The sequence below is a fragment of the Macadamia integrifolia genome, chromosome 7 (genome assembly GCF_013358625.1).
Source record: "Macadamia integrifolia cultivar HAES 741 chromosome 7, SCU_Mint_v3, whole genome shotgun sequence".
NCBI lineage: Eukaryota > Viridiplantae > Streptophyta > Magnoliopsida > Proteales > Proteaceae > Macadamia > Macadamia integrifolia.
Window position 1 is genome coordinate 32,217,874 of NC_056563.1, and position 6,000 is coordinate 32,223,873.

Genomic DNA, 6,000 nt, shown 5'->3' on the forward strand with positions numbered 1-6,000 from the left:
TAAAGATGAGTGAAGAATAGTTAGTTCTATTTCAACTTGCAGATAGAATCAAACCAGTAATAGTGAAAAACTATTTTTGAAATAGCCATCTAGATATCTGCTTGCTTAGTTTGTTGTAGAGTTCCTTGATTGTCTGTGTGTGTGAGAGAGAGAGAGAGGGACTCTGATTGGGGTGAAGGCATGGTTAACATGTTAGTGCCTTGAGATGGGTTTGTGAGATCAATATCAATAAAACAGGAAATTTAACTTCTTGGGTGAAAAAACAAAATGCCTTTGTTTCCTTTCAATTAAGTTTGAGAAACCTAGGCTTTGCAGGAGTTTCGTCTTTTTTTTTTTTTTTTTCATCTCCAACTCTATCCGCTTAATCTCTCACCACTATTAGGAATTAAGACATCCATCTCATGTTGGGTAGTCGTAGAGTATGGCTTCTGCTGTGAGGTAGGAGTAAGTTACTGCAATGGAAATCTAATCTTCCAGTGTCAGCTGTGTCAATCACATTCACCTACTTCAATATAAAAGTAAGCTACTTCATGGCTATTGGACTATTACAACCTCTCAAACTTGATTTACAGAGAGGGAGAACAAGACAGAGGAAATAAATCAATTAGAAATCTCTTACAAAATCTGTAAAAAAGTAAAATAGAAGTTGGGGGAAAAAAAAACAGAAACACAGGTGCACATAAGTTACCTGAAGAAATGTGTGAATGAAATGACTAATACTATTCGGAAGAGTTCCAAAGCAGGGGACTGTGGGAAGTCGGTATAAGCCTCCAAACAAAGAAAACCCAGCTCAGACACACTTTGGCAATCCCTCTTTAATCTTTACAACTTGCATTTTGCAAGCTAAGCTAGAACAGAAACCTGTCATTTCATCTCATTCTATCTCTTCATTGCTTTTAATGGGGTTTTGGTCCTTATGTATGAGATATATGGATCCAACTTAAGCTCTTTTTGAGTTTGGGGTCTACTTTATTAAACTTTTATTCAATCATCATTAACGCATTCAACATACAATGGCTGGACCATTCTCATTTCTCACTTTCTCATAGTCGGTGGTTAGTGAGCCGTTGATTTTGGATGGTACTGTGTCTACAGCCCTCTCCATTCATTGGTGGTTGGGCTAGTGGAGTTAAAATTAGTTGCCACTTATTGATGCATTGTATTTACACTCTTGATGTTTGGACATAAAATGCCTTGAAAAAAAAACAAAGTTATATATATATATATATATATATCTTTTTTTCTTTCTTTTTTCACTTCCTCTGAAGTTTTCTTCTTTGTATGATCTTTGAATATAAAAACAATGGGTTCTGTTACTAACCATCTTTTTAACTAATAAACAGACTCTGTAATGGATACAAACAGAGCTTACTGTAATGAGGTCTGAAAATCTAATTTTTTGGCCTTTAAAACACATCATTGATGAACACTAAAATTGGAAATTAAGTTAAAAAGGGAACCAGGGTTTAAAACACAGAATTGGGATCAGTTTGAATTGGCTCCAGAATCGGAGTTTTAATGCCCTTTAGAGGTTTCCCTTTTTTTTCTTTTTGTGGAAAATTGCCTAGATCTATTAGACAAGAAAAATAAGGTTTGACTGTATTTTATGTCTACTTTTCTCATAAACTTACTTGTTTTGTATTCAGTTATTGCAGAAACAATGTTTCGTGTTAAAAACAGAAGTTTCAGTTCATGTGTCAAAATGCCGTTTAAAAAAAAAAATGGTGTTTGGTGAACCTGTTTTAGGAATGATTACCCTAGTTTTTTTTTTTTTTGAACGAAACCGAAATAACGAAACAAGGTTTCATCTTTCCATCATTTTGTGTTTTTAATGTTTTTCCCCCCCTTTTTGTTCAAAAAAACCCGAAAAAACGGAATAAAGTGTTTGGTGCATCATAGACGAGTTTTCGTTTTTTTGAAACAAAAAATGAAAAAAGAACAGTAGAAACTGGAATTGACAGAATGACAAATAGTTGTTCCATCTTCCCATTTTCGTTCCAAAAAAAAAAAAAGGAACTATTTAGGGGATTTTAGGGAAATCATTCCCAATAAACTTGTCTTCCGCCCTAACTTTTCATTTTTCACAATTTTGCGCACTGATAGGAGAAAAGACATGTTTTCAAACTGTTCCAGAAACAGATTCACCAAACACCATTTTTTCATTTAAAAACGACGTTTCGACACATAAACTAAAATTTTCGTTTTTGACACGAAACTTCGTTCCAGAAACGTTACCAAAAACATAATTTTCATTTTTTTTGTGTCAAAATACCGTTTAAAAAAAGAATGGTGTTTGATGAACCTATTTCACGAATGATTACCCTATTGTTCACTTTTTTTTCTATTTGGACTGAAACCGAAATAACGGAACAAGATTTTGTCATTCCATCTTTTTGTGTTTCCAGTGTTTTTTTTTTCCTTTTAGTTCAAAAAAAAAAAAAAGTTAACACCAAACGCTTTGTTCCATTTTTTTGTTCCTATAGAATGGAAAAATAATAAAAACGTTTTTTCTGGATGACTACCAAATGTAGCATTTTCTTATCTAGTAGATCTAATAAATTGTCCCTTTTTTGTATCAGGATAGAATGAGCCGGATCAGTCATAATTAGGATTGGCCAGTTGATCTAATGTCAAATCTTGAAATGCTGAGGAGTGTAAATAGCCACTAAGCCACGGTTACATGACTGCTGGTGTCATACATGCACTAATGAAAGCCACTGATCAATATCTCCAGCAATCTTGAATTCAAAGTTTAAGAGGAAAAAAAATAAAAAAATACTGATAATAAGAATTAATAGACAGCCCACCTTAAAGTACTATTAGAATGCAGTTCTGATTAACATAACAGTAAGCATCAGTGAGCATATTAGGGTGAATGATATGATCACTAAACAACCAAACACTAAACTAACAAGTAAGAAAACATATGGGCCCTCATGGTTAGGGTTTGTAGGTCAATTTATGGTGCAACTTAATTAGCTAGGATGATGGTTGGGAGTTTCTTAAGTGTTGTAACCTGAGAGAAACTTCATACTATATTTGCTCTTAAAGTAACACACCTACCAATTAAATAATGTTTGTTAACTAACTATTCTTGCCCACATTGAAAGTGATTAGTTACTTAAGCGATTAGTTACTTGGGAGAATGATTTTGTCCAATCCATCCCTTTACACTTCTGCTTCCCATCATCTTCAAATCCATAGAAAGAAAATTGTGGCCCAAACGCAATAAAATAGCACTGGAATGGGGGATCTGTTCTGCATAGGCCCATAGGACAAAATGATGCCAATCAAGCCAATGACGCGAAGACACTTGGTGGATCTAAATTTGTGGTTTTTGAATACTTTTTGGGGGTGTTCTACATGTCTAATATCTCCCTATGGGACTCTGATTACATCTACTAGAGACGGAGGAGTACCTTAAGTCACAAGGTGAAGACAAGAGAGTCAAACCCGTGATCTCTTAGAATGACTGTGTTCTAGTGGCGACATAGACCCAATATATTGGAAGGGGTCCAGACACAAGGTGATCAAGACGTTCAAGGCAACGAAGTTGTATGGATGCCTAGGGCTGTGTTTGGTAGCCAAGAGAAGAAAAAGAAAAAGAAAAAGAAAAAAAGTGTAAAAATTATACTATTTTCTAGGTTTAAGAAATCCTCAATATGTCTGGTATGTACTAAATTAAAAGAAAATTCTTTTTTGAATTTCAAAATTCACCTTGGGAATTAAATTTTCTTTCGCTGTATAAAAAGAAAAAATCTTGCCTAAATATAAGAAAACACAAGGGGAAAAAAGAACTTTCTTCTATTTTCTTCTATTGGTAGTTAAATAGACATAATTTATTATTATTATTTTTTTGTTTCATTTATTTTCTAGACTTTTATTTTCTTCTCTTTTCTAGATTCTTTTTTCTTTTCTTCTATTGGCTACCAAACACAGCCTAGGCCTTAGGCTGCACCTTGACGAATGCAACTAAAAGAAACCAACCAAATGCGCTAGTAGTTATCGTCTTCTCAAATACTTTCAGGACGATAGACTGGATTGCTTAACTGATGCTATAGGAAATAGATCAACTGTTTAAGAAAGCAAGCAACAAAATTAAGGATCAATGATGACATCAAAAGCAACAAAAAGGATGAAGCTGCTCTACTGGATATTAAAGGGAACTTTTCTTTTTGAGTTTTGATGGCTCCATCTCTAAAACTATGGGTAGTTGAGGGTTCACATTTGAAAATGCTCAAAATCTATAATTTATGCATCCTTTTTAAGTGATAAAGAACATAAAAAATGCCCAGATTAGCTAAGATATGAATTATGAGATTGGATTGAGCCTTCAAGAGTAAGAAATCTTGTTATTGTGCCAATAAAGCCTTGTATAAAAGGTTGGTCCAATCCAATATACTATGGTTCTTTCTGTATATATGTGTTTATAATATTTTCCCCTAAGCTTTTGAAGTAGTTGAAACATGTTTTATAATGTGGGGACTTTGGAAGCCTGAGCTATTCATCATTAGTGGGTAAACTTTAAGCTATTCAATAAATAAATGTTATGTGTTAACATAGAACACGTGACATATTTTGGTATAAATTATAGAAATGGTATATGCTATATATATTGTTTACAATTATAGGTGAATGGTAGGAACAATAGAAATATGGACACCTATACTATTTGTTGTCTAACTTATGATGTACAACAGCTCTCTAATAACTAATGATTTTATATAGTAGAAAATTTATTTAGGGTAGGGGAGCTATACATTGTTGGCGTGTAATGGCATCTACACGCTAAACTAAATAATAGCACGCAAAGAAATGCCATATGGTGCATACTTCACATGCACAAAAATCCTCTATAGGGACGTAATGAGTGGTAGTGAGCATCCGATGTTAGGGTGTAGGTCAAGGCCCTCCTAGCCATTGGATCCTCATTGTCACTCATTGCTAGCCACGGAGGATTTGAGTCCGACTTCATATATGGTGAGACTCACAAAGTAGAGAGAGAGTGTGAGAGGGTAATTTGGCAATGTGGCAAAATATATGTAGTATGATTAGATAAACTCATTTGGTTTACCAAAGAAATCTGAGATGGGTCCCAAATTTGTGTACGTAGGTGGACCCTTAACTTGTTTACTCACAAGTTAAGACTCGTCTTAAAGCTTTGCAATAGCCCACTTGCCTATCAAAGCGGACAATATCACATATGGGATCCATTGTGCATATGTGGCACTTCATCACCTTGTACCCAAGAGAAATAGTTGTCTTTCCCTCGCAATCAAATGAAGCCGTTGAGACTCGAAAATGGTAAATGTCTCCTTTGTTTGACATTTTAAAAAATGATAGAATCCTGTGGTACTAACTTTTTAACAATTCTACTCCCTCTCCCAAAAAAAATCTCCAAATATGGCTTTTGTTTATTGAGTAAGATAAGTTTTTTCATATTTTATTTTAAATTTTTTTAGTTTTATGCGTATTAGGTAAGATAAGTTAATCCCATGGTCCCACCTACGTTTTTAGCTCAACTGGTAATGGGAGCCCAGGTTGAAATCCTCTTCAGTGAAAATCCAATAGTTGGGAGGGTTCCGACATGCATCCCAGTCATTGGATGCTCACTGTTGCCCACTACCTCCCCGTAGAAGATTTTTACGACATGATAGCTTGGCAGAGGCATCCCACAATAGGTATTTAACGCATGGTATTGGTCAGGTTTAGGCATCGAAGTAATCGACTGAATCCAATCCCAATAAACCTAAAAACTAGAGAGAAATACTTTTTCTCTCACACTCGTCCAAACTACTACCACTCAAAAGGTCGAAATAGTCCACATATCGTAATATGCGTCTGAGGTCGTTTGAATCATTCAATCACTAATTGGACGCTTAATTAATTGAAGAAGAGTCGAACCCACAATCGTCAAATAAAGGAAAACCAAAATAGTAATCAAGGGGATGCCATGAATTTGGATTAGCTACATGTACAATCACAAGGTCGTAAATATGA